Source organism: Varanus komodoensis, unplaced genomic scaffold (assembly GCF_004798865.1).
Source record: "Varanus komodoensis strain SLA01 unplaced genomic scaffold, ASM479886v1 scaffold2, whole genome shotgun sequence".
NCBI lineage: Eukaryota > Metazoa > Chordata > Lepidosauria > Squamata > Varanidae > Varanus > Varanus komodoensis.
Genome location: NW_025335568.1, coordinates 43,155,063 through 43,170,739, shown reverse-complemented (window position 1 = coordinate 43,170,739; position 15,677 = coordinate 43,155,063). Strand labels below are relative to the sequence as shown.

Sequence of the window (15,677 nt, the reverse complement as noted above, 5' to 3'; positions counted from 1 at the left end):
CTCAAGCCAGCAGAGGGAGCACAACTCGCTTTGTGTGTATTTTTGGTGTGTTTGTTTTTGTTGTGGGTTCCAAAACTATAGTAGCACCTTCTCTTTTGTTTCATTACAGCAACTGAATGGAGGCAAGAAAACGTCTTCAATGTTCCATGGATAGAGCACACACACTTGATGAAACTGGCTTTAGAAGCAGGAGAGAGTAATGCAGCCAGTGTGTATTGGCCTGTTGCAGTTCTTATGCATTATAAAAACCCTTCCCAAAGGAACAATAAACAGGTTGGGTACTCCAGGGCACAGGGGATTTAGCAGCAAGCATCTTGTTTCCATGTTTCCACTGTAATCTTTATAGGGAGAAACTGTGATCTGTTGCATCAGATAGCACATATCACAGATATGCTGAGCAAAATTCATGAACAATTATTCCACTTAAGATGTTTTCAGATGAAAGACTCCTAGTGCTATATTGCCCATCCATTGCAAGTGAAATTGCAATTGACCATCCACACTTCAGAGGTCTACCCCTTTTTTCTCACTTTAGATGGGTGTCCCTCATGATGCTCTGTCCACGTGGCAGACATGGCACAGGCATGTGTGTAGGCATGTTGTCCCCTCTCTTGACCCCCACACATGGCTGGTTTTCACACACACTCTTCTCATGACATTTTAAAGTGGGTGCATCTCAGAATTGTTTTAGCTTGTTTTATGGCCATTGTGGAGCAAAGAAACTTCAAATAAGACATGACTGAGTGACAATTCATTGAGAGGTTTGCTTCTAATGCAAGAAGTTTGCCCTATAAAGACAGTTTTGCTAATTCATTCTTTATCTTTTCATTAGCTTTCCTAGAGCTAGGAAGTTTCTGTTATTAGCAACAACCACTTTGTGAATGGTCACTGTTAATAACGTGATTATAAGTGCCAGAACTTTCTCTCTGACCTCATAATTCACCTAACAAGACCATGTCTGCTGTATATGTGTACCTGAAACTCTTCCAAACACTTTACACATCTGACAAAATGGATTTAAGCCCATGAAAGCTTAGGCCAAAATAAATTCATTAGCCTTTGATGTGCCACTACACTCTTTGCTGAAACAGACAAACAGAGCTTTCCTTCTGAAAATTGTATTTGTCTTGTTTTTGGGAGCTTCACAATTACAAGATGACTTTGCTTGTTTGTTTTGCTTTGGCTTTAGTTTGTTTTTAAACAGTGACTGTAGCACAGGGAAAGGGGACACAGCTAAGCTTACTTCCTGACAAACATGAAGAAGCAAGTCCCGTTGATTTTACCCAAGAGTGCCCACCTTTAGCCAGTTTCTCAACTGGATATAATCAGGTACCAAATCTAGTCAGCTTCACAGTCTTGATTTTCCATGCTTGTTAGTTGGCTCTGAAACCAGAAACATACAGTAAGCACTAAATAAAGGAAAGTAATCTCCAACATCTCACCCACCTTCTCCAGGAAAACCTCCTCCCATTCTGCCTCCATCTCACATCTGCACCTGCAAACAAATAGCATGGCCATTCTGCTTCTTCCTTCCTTAAAGGATTTTCTGTGATCAGAAATAAGTACTAGAAGAAGCAGGGGGAAATGTGGGGCACCCGTAATCTCAGTCAACTTGTGTAAATGAGGAATGGCGATAGGCATTGATGTGTTCAAGTCAAATCTCAAGTCTTTCTCTTCAAGTCCAAGTCAAGTTTCAAGTCATTTCAAAAAATGTTTGAGTCAAGTCTCAAGTGTCTTCTCAAGTTATTTCTCAAGTCTCAAGAGCCAACATTAACAGAAAAAAGGGAGGTGGTGATACTTATTTAAACAAAGCTATGTGGTTATTTGAATTTATCAAGATTGCAATTTAGAAAAATGATTTTTTCAACATGATTGGCCCCCAGCCTGGTGCTGGTATTCTCCCTGGAAATGTGTGGGAACTGAGCAGAGGCAGCAGGCAGGAGAAATGCTGTTGCACTTCCTGCCATGGAGAGCAAAGGGCACCAAATAGAGCTAAAGTCTTCCCCCTGTATAAGTAGACCCTGGGTTATGGACGAGTTTCATTCTTGAGAACATCCTTATGTCAGATTTGTATGTAAGTCGGAATACATGGGTAACCCAAATGTTTGTCATAGTATATGTATATATTTTACCTTTCTATGCATATAAAATACTTAAGAAACACTTCCATATTCACTAAAGCATCTTAAACACAATACAGTATTTTAATAAATGATATTGATACAGTAATAATATAGTATCTACAGGTACTCAAGAGAGAGAAAGAGGGAAACTATGTATGTGTATAGGTATACAGTATTGTAAAAAACAAATAAATAGTTCTTAAAACAGTTTAGACCATTCTTTCAAATCAGTGTCTTACAAAGTTAAGCTAGTTCACTGTCATTCTTGCATAGATTATAACAAGATCATGAATATGAAACATTTTGAGCATTTTAAAGTACTTTATGTTTTTCTGAATATATTTCTGAGTAGCTCTGCTAATAAACCATAAGAATAACCAAATGCCACAGTTCCAAACAAAACAAACCTAAAACAGAACAAAGAAAATATCAGAATTATCTTTCTTTTCATAGAATTAGGCAATATTTGCAGGCCTGTTTGCCACTTTAGAGGAGATCAGACCTGCCAAATTCTACTCAGACAGGTACTGGTTCTCTCTCTCCTTCCCTTTCTCTCCCCACTCTCTCTCTCTCCTGTCAATTCAGAATCTGTAATATAGGCATACTAATGCTGATCAATTCTCCTTTAGCATTTGCCCTTGTAACCAAGCCCTCAGCTGCTACAAGGCCATTTATGATGAGAAAAAGAAAATGGCTGAGCAAACAACCCTTAAGACCTACTTGAAGAAAGTTACTCCAGTGCTTACACACACACACCACTCCAGCAGCACAAGCAAGCCATGACTCTCCAGCACCAGGTCCATCTCCATCATCCTCAGTTAAGGTTAGGCTTACTGTCACCCCATGGATTAGGAAGCTATGAATAAAAGCAGCATTCCCAGCTTTAAAACAACAACAGAGTAGGGAGAAGTCACCTGGGCACCTCTGCTTATGCCCTTCCCTGTTTTGCCATGCTTCTGCTTCATCCTTGAGGCCCTACACATGCCCTGAAATATACTGGCTTGGGTATGCTCAAGCCGACACTGTGGAAGAAGAAGCTTTGAATATCTCCAAGGAATCTCTATCTCTACAAAAAGCTGTGAATAACTCTAGGGAACGATGTGGCTGTCATGATGTGCAGTCCTTTCTTCCAAGTAAACACACTGCTTCAGAGTTCCTTTTCTCAGTACTTTATTATTACACATTCCATTTGTCAGACATTTCTGAGTTCACCCAGATTAAAGTGCTGAACCCTCTCTGAGCCCTCCTCTTAATCTCCATCCCATTTAAGAGACTTGCTCTATCGCCGGCTCAGAGGTGGAGCACTGGCAATCCTGGCCTGTCTCCACCATTCTTGCAGCTCCCAATCGAATCTTCCACCTGTGCTGCCTCCCAGCAATGGGCATCGCCTCCTCAGGGGGAGGGGCCTCTACACCTGACAAGCTACTCAGCTCTTGGTGCACACCCTGGGCAGACCCTGAAGCCACCTCCCATTCTCCCATTGTCAGAGCTCTCATCATCTTCCACCTCCAGTTCTCCTTGCTGAGCTATCTCTTCATTCCCATGGGATGGTTGGTTGCCACCTCCACCCAGCTGGGGCAACGGTGCTTGAACTGCAAACATTCCCCGGCCTTGATCTGACACTGTCATTTGCTGACATTCCAAAATTGCTTCATCTTCACTGATTGAACTCCAATTCCCATCAAATCTATCAACAGACTGTGGCCCTTCTGGCCACCTTTCCCTGTGTGTGCACACAATAATGCCCACTGATTACACACTGCCAAATTCATCACATTGTTCTTTAGAGATATTCACAGCTTTTTGGCAGAGATAGTCATATAGGGTTGATGGCAGTCCATGCATTTGTAAGTACGTAACCCAGGGACTACCTGTATTGCAACCACCCTCCCACTGCCTCTGCACCCTTGTCCCTGCCCCTGCTGCCTCCCTCATGCCTAAAAGCAACTTGGTCATAAAAACAATAGAAATCTCAAGTCAAATCACTTGTTTGCTGCTCCCAAATTGAGTCCAAGTTGAGTCGCTGATGCAACTTGAGCAGGACTTGAAAGCGAGTTGCTAACTCAAGTCCCCAACACTGGTCATTGCACATTAAAAGCCTCGTCTGGAGTCCCCTTAGAGCTTTTTTCTAACCCACCACTTTACCAAGGGTTCTGCTTCTGCAGTATTTGTGGGATGAAGAGCAATTCTTTTCTACAAGTTTTCCTCTGCTCCCAAGAGTTTAATATTGTTACCTTTCTATATTCCTTTACCCAGCCACTAGGAGACACTGCAGTATAGCAGAACTGTGCAAATACACTGGTGTTTCATGCTGCCTTTCAGAAATATACCAGATTTTCTCCTTGGGAAATCAACCAACCAATCAAACACAAAAATAGTTGCTAACAATGAGAAAGGCTATGAAGGGTCATGATGCCATGGAAAGCACCTACAAGCTGAGGGATCACAAGTGCACATAAATGCCTGCAGAAAGACATTGACTCGCATTAGTCTCCTTTCAACTATGATACCATGTAAACATATCTTAAGCTGTCCCCACAAATTTCCATTTTCCTACTATTATCATGTGTCCAGAGGAATGAGCAGCTAACCAGAGGTTAACTAGAATAAAAGTCTAGCTAAAATGTTCAGTGCTTAAACAAAAGAAATAGAAATGTTTCTAACAGAAATAGAAACAAAAGGCATAGAAATGTTTAATAATAATAATAATAATAATAATAATAATAATAATAATAATAATAATAGCAAACAAACAACCCCCACCCTTTAAGTTCAGCCTTGGGGTTGGATAATACTAAGCAACCATATATTTCTTGACATGGGAGTTAGTTAACATATGCTGTAGAGTTATTCATGCATACAACCTGTTGCTTGTGACTTCATTGTCATGAATAGCCATTTATTCTTAATTCTCCTAGGGAGAGTAGCATAGGCAAGAGAGCATTGGGTTCAAATCCCTATTCAGTCATAAAGCATATTGGGTGGCCTTGGACTTGGCACTGTTTCTCAGTTTAACACAGTTGTTGTGAGGAGAAAATGGGATTTGTGCTACTGAACTCTTTGGTGAAATAATGATGTGCTAGTGGAACAAGTAAACTTCCAACCATGCATTTCTTTCCGATGCATCTCCATCCCCAGTGATACACCCCACTGAGCTGGAAAAAATCATAACCATTTCAAATGTGATAACAAACAAAGTTGTTTTCCTCTCTCTGGGATGCTTCGCTTTAAAAGGGGAAGTCCACTTTTGATGCATAAAATCCAAGTTGACTGATTTGTTCAACTTTTTAATTTTTTATTGTTTTCTTAAACTGAATAAGATTCAAAAAGAAGAGTACAAGGAAAAAAGTGAAATAAAATTGCCAAGGGATTTTAAACAAGGAGAACAATACATTCATAACCTGCATATTTTCAAAGACATCATAAATTTTTATCTTTCTGTCAATCCATAGTCTATTGAAGCTCAAAAAAGAATGACTGTAATTCACTATACTGGCAAAATTTCCAATTGCTTCAAACCAATTATAAATCATTGACAATGTTTTAATGAGCTTCCTTTTATAACATATTAATTGTACTGGATATAATAGAATTTCCATTTTCATTAATTTCTTCAAGTGGTCTTCTGTTTACATAATTAGTTAATTTTGCCATTACTACATACTCCACCAACTTATTTTTTCAATCTTCAATTGTCAGGCATTCTGTTTTCCATTTAGAAGTAATTGTAATTCTTGCTGCAGTTATCATGTGTTTTAATAAGTCTGACATGTTCTCTGAAAAAGTCTCTGGATATTCAAAAGCATATTCTTAGGACTCATAGAAACCTTAATTTTACAACTTTTTTTATATTTCTGCACGTATCTTTTAATTATTTTACAAGTCCACCAATATTGTAGAAAGCCCCATCTAACTTTACTACATTTCCAACATTTTTCATTATAGTTCTTTTCTATTTTTTCTGTATGTTTTGGGTAATTACTACCCAAAAAACATCTTATACCAATTTTCTCCTCATGCTTGACTAACTGTGAATTTAATGTCTTTTTTCCATAAAGCTTCCCATTGACAGGGTGATATTTCTTTTCCAAGCTTTTGCATCCAAATTGTCATATATTTATCTTGCTGATATACAGTGTCATGTTGAAGTAACTGCTTATAAATTCTTCCTAATAGATTATCATTTTGTTGTGTAATCAGATTTTCAAAATTCATCAGGTTTCTTAAGGTACCTTTCCCTGATAGTATTTCCCCTCTCAACCCTGAGACCAATCGGTGGTAAACAAGCCATTGCATTTCCCTTCATCTTTTAGTTGTTGTCAAGATTTAACTCATCCTTGGGGATCAATCATATCCCCATAGGTTATAAACTCATTATTTTTCCTTAAGTATTTTCCATATGCCTCAATCAGGGTCATCAAAGGAGAAATTGGAGGACTGATTCTTTTTCTTATAGAATACCATTTTTTTTTTATTAAGCCATCTATTAATACATGCTTATTATCTGATGTCAAGGTCTTTTAAACTGACTTTTGGCCCATAAGTGATTGTGCATTCCTTCTTCCAGATATTTCTAACAGCCTGGCCTATCCTTAACATTTATGATCCAATCTAAAGTCCAAACCAGGCCAGCTGTGTAAAGTATAGCTTTAAATTAGGCAAGACCTTCTCTCTCCTTTTCATCTTGAAGGATTTTGAATCTAAACCTTGGCTTTTTACCATTCCAAATAAAATTGTTCAGTTGTCTTTGCCATTTTTGGAGAGTTTTTCCCAGCATAACAATTGGTATAATCTGAAATAGAAAATTCAATTTGAGTAGTATGTTCATTTTTATAATGGAAATTCTTCCTAACCACAATACTTTTAATTTGGTCTACTTTTGTAGATCTTTTTGACTCTTAATCCATGTTGTTTGGTAATTATTTTGGAATAATATATCATATTACACTTTCTTCTTCCTGTTTTGTAGCAAACATTAATATAATTTTTGTTTTCTTCTCATTAGTCTTGTTGCCTTGAATGAAGGTCAAATTTTTCAATTTAATCTAATATATACTGAATCAATCAATCAATCAAACTTTATTACAGTCACAGACCAGACCAAAGGAAAACATTAAAAAGCAATGCAGAAATATTGGGGAACCATAGGTATATATTAGCCATTGGTTATAGAGTGTACATAGCAGTGCCAATAACCTATAACTCCCCAGAGTTAGTTCTAAATTGCATACTGCATAGAATATCCCCATTCGAAGTGATAAACACTTCAATACAGTATATTATTTTAATGCTAGTATTAGACAACTATGCACATCAGCCATATTGGATAAATGATATTACCCTCCAGACTTTATCTTTCATCCAGCTAAGTAGGTAGGTCCACACTCCTTCAATATCCTTCTTCAGGTATCTATCAAAGCCGCAAATAATTTTGTGACACTATATGTAAATATCGGATCAGTGCCAGACAATAATATATAGATGTATTTTTGTCCTGTGTGGCACAAATATCAGTTTTATTTAGATTCCTTTGCCTGCACTGTCCTCCTGCCATCCTCTCCCAAGTGTTCCTCACTGAGCTCAATCCACACTGCAGCAGGGTGGCAAATTCCTCTGGCTGCAGTCAACAAGCTGCCCTGTGGAGTCCTTCCCTGGCAGCAGGATCTTCTTTCATCTGTCAGTGCTGTTTCCTTTTCTCTTATCTGCTCACTGGATGCCAAGTGGGAGGCAACAAGCTCCAATAACTTCTCCCAGCTACATAAAGGTCATTGTGTCCATGTATTTCTCAATGAGATGCTGTAGTGCCAGACATTGATCCATGGTAGAACAGCCCTCCCCAAAACATCCCTGCTCCTCCACCAATAGCATGTTCTGCTCCAGCCAGTCATTAAGCCTTCTTTATAGGTGCCTGGCATATAATTTGCCTATGCTCCTTAATAAATTGATGAGCCTATTGTCATGAGCTGGGAGTCCCCTCCCAAGTAAGACAGTCACCCCAGCACTTCTTGTACAAGTCTTTATTCTACACAGGAAATCTAAGCACTCACAAGTCTCTGAGCATAAACAAAGATAAGTGTTGACTCCTTTCTCCCCCTTCACCCAAAGCTTTGCTTATGAACCCTTCAGGGCCAGTCTCTAGAAGGTGGGGTGCTGTGAAAATGCACGCACCTCTATTCTGCACTTTAATTGGTCCAGCCTGTGGCTGTGATGATGGGCCCTCGGGTCCATGTCTTCAGGAGGCTCATGTTCTCCATCCAAGAAATCTCCCCCCTCCCATCCTTCATTTGCCTCATTCCCACAGGTAGGATGGAGACTGGGCCCTGTGGGTGTCCTTGAGCTATTTCTATCCAGAGCAGGTACAGCAACAATTCCGTTATCAGTGTGTGAACTTTGGGACTGCTCTGGTTCAGCCGCCCCCACATCACCCTCAGAGTCTGAACTATCAGTCCCACCAGAACAGGCCGTCTCTCATGCCTGCCTGGGAATCTCATCAGAGTGCATGTGCATGATGCCTATAATTTGTGGGATCATTTCTCTTTCCCTTCTTGAATTTAGGAACAATGGTGGCAGAGCCCCAATCTTCTGGAATCTGTCCATTCAGGTCGATATATAAAAATGATGATGCTCAATTTGTTTTTAAACTGTCTCTGGGGGGATCAAATCCTCACCTGAAGCTTTGCCCATTTTCATCTGCATAATTAGATCATAATTAGATCAGGGTTTTTTGTATAAGTTGTGAAACTGTTTCTCCTAAACCCTTGGGTAAATATAGGAGTCCGGCAATGCGGCCTGCAAGTTGGAGAGATCTTTATCAACCGCCAGAATGAAGCAAGGTCCTTAGATTCAGCTGCTTGAATCAATTTCAGCTATATACTGAATAGATTCATGTGGATTTAGAATGGTCTATACTATCAGCACAGCATTTCATTTTGTATTCTTCTCCATCTACTTTTAAGCCTTTGATTTTTGAGTCTTGTCTTATTTTTACAGCTAAAATTTCCAGTACAATAAATAAAAGAGGCAGTTAAAGAGCATTCTTGGTGCAATCCCATCTCCATTTGAAAGTTGTCAGTTAGTACTCCATTAATTAAATTCTTAGTATGTTGCTTAATGTAAATTGTTTGAATCCGATTCATAAAGCTTGAAACACAGTTTAAGTACTGAAGTGTCTTCAATAAGAAGGGCCAAGGGACATTATCAAAAGCCTTTTCCACGTCTAGAAAAAAAATGCTGTTTTTTCTTCTTCTTGACCAATTCAACTGAGTCAGTAACAAAATGAACATAACTTTTCATAAATCTTTTTGGAACAAATCCAGTCTGATCTATATGAAACTGTTTTTCTATACATTATCTTAATCTATACATTTTCTGCCATTATTGAGGTAAAAGGTTTGCAATTTAATAATGAAATAGGTCTGTATGAATGTAGCAAAGTAGAATCATTGCCTTCTTTATATATTGCTGTTACATGAGCATCCTGCCATGTTGGTGGTAATAGTTTCTCTTCTTTAATCTCATTCATGATTTGTGGTAGTGGTAATATTAATTTTTCCTTCAAACGTTTGTAGTACATAGCAGTGAATCCATCTTTTTCAACATATATAATTTCATTCTCTTTTTCCACTCCTGTTTATGGAATCATAGCATAGAGTTGGAAGGGGCCATGAAGGCCATCGGGTCCAACCCCCCGCTGCTGCAGAACACCATGTTACACCATCCCACTCAGATGGCTGTCCAGTTTCTTTTTCAATGTCTCTAGTGTGGGAGAGCCCACCTCCTCTCTAGGCAGCTGGTTCCACTGTCATATTGCTCTGACAGTGAGGAAACTTTTCCTGATATCTAGCTTCAACCTGGGGTGTCACAACTTGAACTAATTATTCCATGTCCTACACTCTGGCATCAGCAAGAAGAGATCTTGACCTTCCTCTTTGTGACAGCTTTTGAGGTACTTATAGAGGGACATCATGTCCCCCCCTTGGGCTTCTCTTCTCAAGGCTGAATATGCCCAGTTCCCTCAGTCTGTCTTCATAGGGCAGTGCTTCCAAACCCTGGAACATTTTGTTTTTGCCCTCCTCTAGACCCTTTCTAATTTTCCTGCAGCTTTCTTCAATCTTGGTGCCCAGAATTGGACACAGTATTCCAGATGAGGTCTGACTAGTGTTGAGTGCAGGAGAACTACTACTTCTTGTGATTTGGAAGTAATACTTTTGTTAATGCTTCCTGAATTGTCCCTATTGAATCTCATTCTGTTGCTTTCAGCCCATATTTCAAGTTTATCAAGATCACCCTGGATTCTGTCTTCTAGGGTGTTTGCTATTCCCTCCAATTTTGTACCATCTTCATATTTGATTATCTTTCCTTTTACTTCCTCATCCAAGTCATTAATAAAGATGTTGAAGAGCACTGGACCCAGGACTGAACCCTGTGGCACCTCACTAGTTTCCTCCGTCCAATTTGAGAAGTTCCCATTGATGAGCGCTCTTTGTTTCTGATTTAGCAGCCAATTTTGGATCCAGATAATAGTTTTTCTATCTAGTCCAGTTTTTGCTAATTTGCTTATTAGAATGTCTTGGCGCACTATGTGGAAAGCTTTGCTAATGTCTAGGTAGATTATGTCCACAGTGTTCCCTCTGTCTTTTTGGGAGGTTGCTCAGTCAAAAAATGAAATTTAATTCTACAGGATTAATTTTTTATAAATCCATGTTGGCTTATATTCATCACTGCATTTTCTTCAAGATGCTTGCAGCCTGACTTTTTAAATAATTTGCTCCAGAATTTTTCCATGGATTGATGTCAGACTAACTGGTCTGTAGTACCAAGTTTCATCTACTTTTTCCCTTTTTGAAAATAGGGACCATTCTCCAGTCATCTGGCACTTCTCCTATTTTCCATGATTTATCAAAGGTAATAGCCAGTGGTTCTTTTATGACTCTGGGATGGAGTTCATTGGGCCCTGGAGATTTGAATGTGTTTATTCCACTTTCAGCTTGTATCTCCTCTTGATTATACTCTTTCTTGTGGGAGAAGACTGAGATTAAGCAGGAACTGAGTGCCTCTGTCTTTTCCTTGTCACCTGTTATCATTTCAGGAGTTGGACACCTTTCTCTTTCACTTTCTTTTGTTCTGGATGTGTCTGAAGAAGGCTTTCTTGTTATTCTTAGCTTCCCTTGCTATTCTCAGTTCATTTCCTATTTTAGCTTTCCTGATGCCATCCCTGCAATGCCTTGCTATTTGTTTATATTCTTCCTTTTTGGCCTGTCCCTGCTTCTACCTCCTGTACATGTTCTTTTTTTTCTTTCAGGTTGCCATTTAATTTTTTGTGGAGCCATGGTAGCTTCCTCTGTTCTCTTCTACACTTTTTTCTTGATGGAATTGTTCCTAGTTGTGTTTGGAGAATCCTCTTGGACGCCTTCCCCCTTCAGGATGTGTTGCCATGGCACTTTACTTATCATTTTCCTGTAGTACAGGATACATATTTGACTTCATTTAACCTTTGTCTCCTTTATAATTTATTTCTATAAAATATAAATTATTATTTATAATTGATAATTCAAGTATAGCATGGTCACCTTCCCCCAGTGTTCCCATGGCTGCTATTTTGTCCATGAGGCCATCCATGTTAGTTAATTATAAATCGAGGATAGCTGATCCTCTCATTCCCTCCTCTACCTTCTGCTGGAGGAAGTTCACAGCAACCCATGTCAGGAAACTCTTGGAGGGACATGTTTGGCAGAAATTGTCTCCCAACATATATCAGGGAAAATGAAGTCCCCCATGATCCATAAATCAGTCTTCTTGGAAATGCTAGCAAGTTGCTTCACAAAGATTGCATCCTTGTTCTCTTTTTGACTGGGTGGTCAGTAATAGATGCCAATAAATACGTTCTTCTTACGTTTCTCTCCATTTAGATTAAACCAGATGCTTTCAATGGGGCTACTAAGTTCTTCTTGTATTTCTGTGCAGGTATTTTTGTCTCTTATGTACAGTGTGATTCTATCTCCCTTTTTGTCCTTCCTATTTTTCTTAAACAGGTTGAAAAACAGATTCCTGTTATAGATCTTCTTTCCATTTCTCTCTTAAGACAATACACCAGGTTTTATTTGCATTTATTTATTTATCTTCCAGGTTTATTTGCATGTTCAATTTTTTTTAAAAAAAAAAATCTCATCTTGTGTGTCTCTTCTGACTCTATCATGTCTCTTTGATTTTTTAATCATTTAAGTTTGGTTAAGGTTGATTTATCTTGTACTCTTTAATTGTGTTCTTCTAATATTTGAATTTGTTCCAGGAGGTTTTTTTTTAACGTTCTAATTTCTCTTTTTCTTAGACACTTTTGATAAACAAATTTCCCCTCATATATGCTCTACAGGCTTCCCATATTTTTGCTATAAAGATCTTCCACTTCTTTTCCAAACTTTTTCAAAATATCTACCTGTAGTAAAAGATTATCATTCAATCTCCATCTTCTTCCTCCAACTTGTTCTTCTCACCAAATTATTTCTAGTGGAATATGATCAGGAAGTATCTTGGGCTGGATCTTTACAGATTGTTAATTCATAAATAACATAGAAACAAAGCAAGTCGGAAGGGACCATCTAGTCTGAAGCCCAGCTTCAGCTGGCTCCACTCATGACATGCCTCATGATATTAAGTTTTTGGCTATCCAGCATATATCAGTTCTTGAGTATGTCTGATATCTATCAGAAAACAGTATAGTCTCTAACTCTAGGGTTTTTGAATCTCCATGCATCTTCCAAGTGTAATATTTCCATATACAGGGTGGTGCAGGGAAATGGGAAATTTTTAATTGACATTCAATGTATCAATAAACACATTACAAAATATCTTTTATGATGAAATGTATTGTACAGAATATGCAATTAATGATGGCAATCAATATTCATTCAATATTTGTTTAATGTCTTGAAGTTAACATCATAACGGTGTTGTCCATTTCTCTGTTCACATTTCTCTGTTGTGGAAATTCTGTATTTGCTCAATGTAACACATCAAGAGGAATGCGGGCAATGTTCACAAAGCTGTTGATACAACACATGGTCATTAGGTTTGATTTCCTGCACAATCTGCAATTTGTAGGGATGGAACTTCAACTCGTGCAGTATTCTTTGCACTCTCCATCACCCCAAATGTAGCGATGATGCATGTTGTCAAACGGAGCAGCAAGCAGTCCTCATGATGGCAGCGTGAACAGCCTCAATATTCTCTGGTGTGTGGGCCATTCAAACACCCCCTGGGGACTTCTTCTTAAGGCTCAACCCATTTCTTCAAAATTATGCAGCCATGTTGTAATCACATGAGCAGATGGGACATGAACATGATGCCCTAAGTGGTAATGATGCTGAAATTCCCTTTGTGCAGCAGTCACACTATCACCATTCTTATAAAAAGCTTTTACAGAGAACATTCATTGCACACCACTCCACAGCTCCATTATAACTAATGGAAAGGGGTCCAAATGAGGTCGTACTGTTTCAAAAGAATTGCCAACGCCCCAGGATTGCCAACTCCTAGTTCCAAAATTTCCTGTTTCTCTATGCCACCCTGTAGTTAAAAACATTTTTAGGGAGTTTGTTCTCTTTTGCTTTCTTAGACTTGTCCTTGTTAAGGTCTATAATTCAATTTGTATCACCAATTATCAAAATTTCTCCTACTTAAAAATCCAATGTCAATTGAAAAATCTTTTCATAAAACCTTTCTTCTGCATCATTTGGAGCATGTGTCATTGCCAGTGTATTTATCTTCCCATTTGGGAGTCTTAGCTTCAGAATAATAAATCTTCCTTCTGGATCTTTTTATAATTGGCTGGAGAAACGGGACTTGGCGTAAATTTAGAGATGTTTTTCAAACTATGATAAATTAATTGGAATTTGATATTAGAATGTTAAAAAATATGTAGTAGGAGGTTGACCCAGTGAATCCAATGTTTGTGATGTTTGATATTTTTTTTTAGTGTTAGTTTAAAATTTTTAATAATTTATATATATATATATATATATATATATATATAAGAAAAGGCAGCCTTGGAGGTGGTGGGGCCTTCCAGGGCCAACACCATGAGAAATGGGTAGGTGTCATCTCAGCCTTCAACACGATTAATTGTAATGGTTACACGAATCACAGCAATGTGTTTCAGGTAATCATTTTATCTATCCTACTCAGGCTATGTTGTGAAATGCCCTGATTGTGCATAGACTGCTCAAGAATGTGCTGTGTTTGCAAGTTCTGTGATATTTGTTATTGCTGCTATAATCATTTCACAACTTCTGATTATTGCATAGCTATACTTGGGCAACTGTTACAATAATATAATAAGCATTTCTATGTGTTCTGAGACATGTTGCTATATATTTTTACAAGGCTAGGACCAGTTGAAATCCATGTGAATTTCTGTTATTCACATTGTATATTATTGGTGGCATGGTGATATGATCAATTCTATTGTCTTACTCAAAAGGAGGGTCTTATTTTTTATATCACTTCTATATTGCCCAAGAGCAAAGCTCTCTATGCAGTTCACAGCAATTCACAAAGCATAAACAGAATAAATTACAGTGTAAAATTTGAAAATTTAGAACCCTTTAACAGTTAAAACAATATCAGTGTAGAAATAGACCTGCTAAAATAGCTGACATACCCAATCACATTCCATGAAATGTTTGTGAAGTAGGGAATAGTCTCTACCCAGTGCCAAAAAGATTACAGTATTGGCCCCAGGGAGGCCCAGTAGGGAGATCATTCCATAGTAGGGCAGGCACCACTGTGAATACCCTCTCCTTTGTTTTTATGTGCTCAGCCTTCCTTAGGGTTGGCACTTGAAGATGGTCTCAAATGTAGATCATACTGTCCAGCTAGATCCAAACCACATTCCATTATGATTGTTAAAGTTATTTTTAAAGGTAAATACTGACATCCTTAATAGCTTCCACTTAATTTGTAACATCTGTATGCTCTTCTTGGGGTGTACTTGACCCCAACACTGGATTGTTAACATTCTTTTTTTCCTTTTGGTGGAGGGCTATGAAAAATAAGAACATAGGGTAGTCTCCAACATTGCACTCCCACTAACATAAATGACATGGTACCAATGTAGACAAGTTTTAGCATCGTGTCAGTAGTGTTTGCAGGTGCCATAGGAGCTCCCCAGAAAACATGCTATGTCTACAAGTACTACTGGTGCTGTACCAGAGCTTATCCTAGTGCAATGTCTTGGTAATGCAGCATTGGGTACCCCTAAGAAGTGTCCCATGGTAAAATCAAAGGCTTATGTTATTGAAAATGATCTGAATACCACCTTCGGAACTACTGGAAGTTGCTTTCCACAGTGTTCAGCCAGACCCCTTTCTCATCAAAATTTGTCTTCAGCTATCCCCCAAAACTGCTTTAATATATTATCATCCCCCAGACAAAACTTTCTGAGTGATCTTGAGGAAGAAAATGAAATCAGGATGGCCTCATAAAAAGGAACTGTTGTAATAATAGGTGAGTTCAACTAATCCCACATTGACTGGATACATTCATATTCCAGTTCTGACA

The 15,677-nt window shown here is 38.4% G+C and overlaps 1 long non-coding RNA gene across 1 annotated transcript in view; it reads right to left on the bottom strand.

The window, feature by feature from the left end:
* Positions 1-1,146: 1,146 nt before the first annotated feature.
* LOC123023154 overlaps positions 1,147-15,677 on the bottom strand; it is a 31,703-nt gene continuing 17,172 nt past the window's right edge. Inside the window, exon 3 of the long non-coding RNA XR_006414648.1 lies at positions 1,147-1,383. This is a non-coding gene — a long non-coding RNA (uncharacterized LOC123023154). The remainder of the gene's footprint in view (positions 1,384-15,677) is intronic.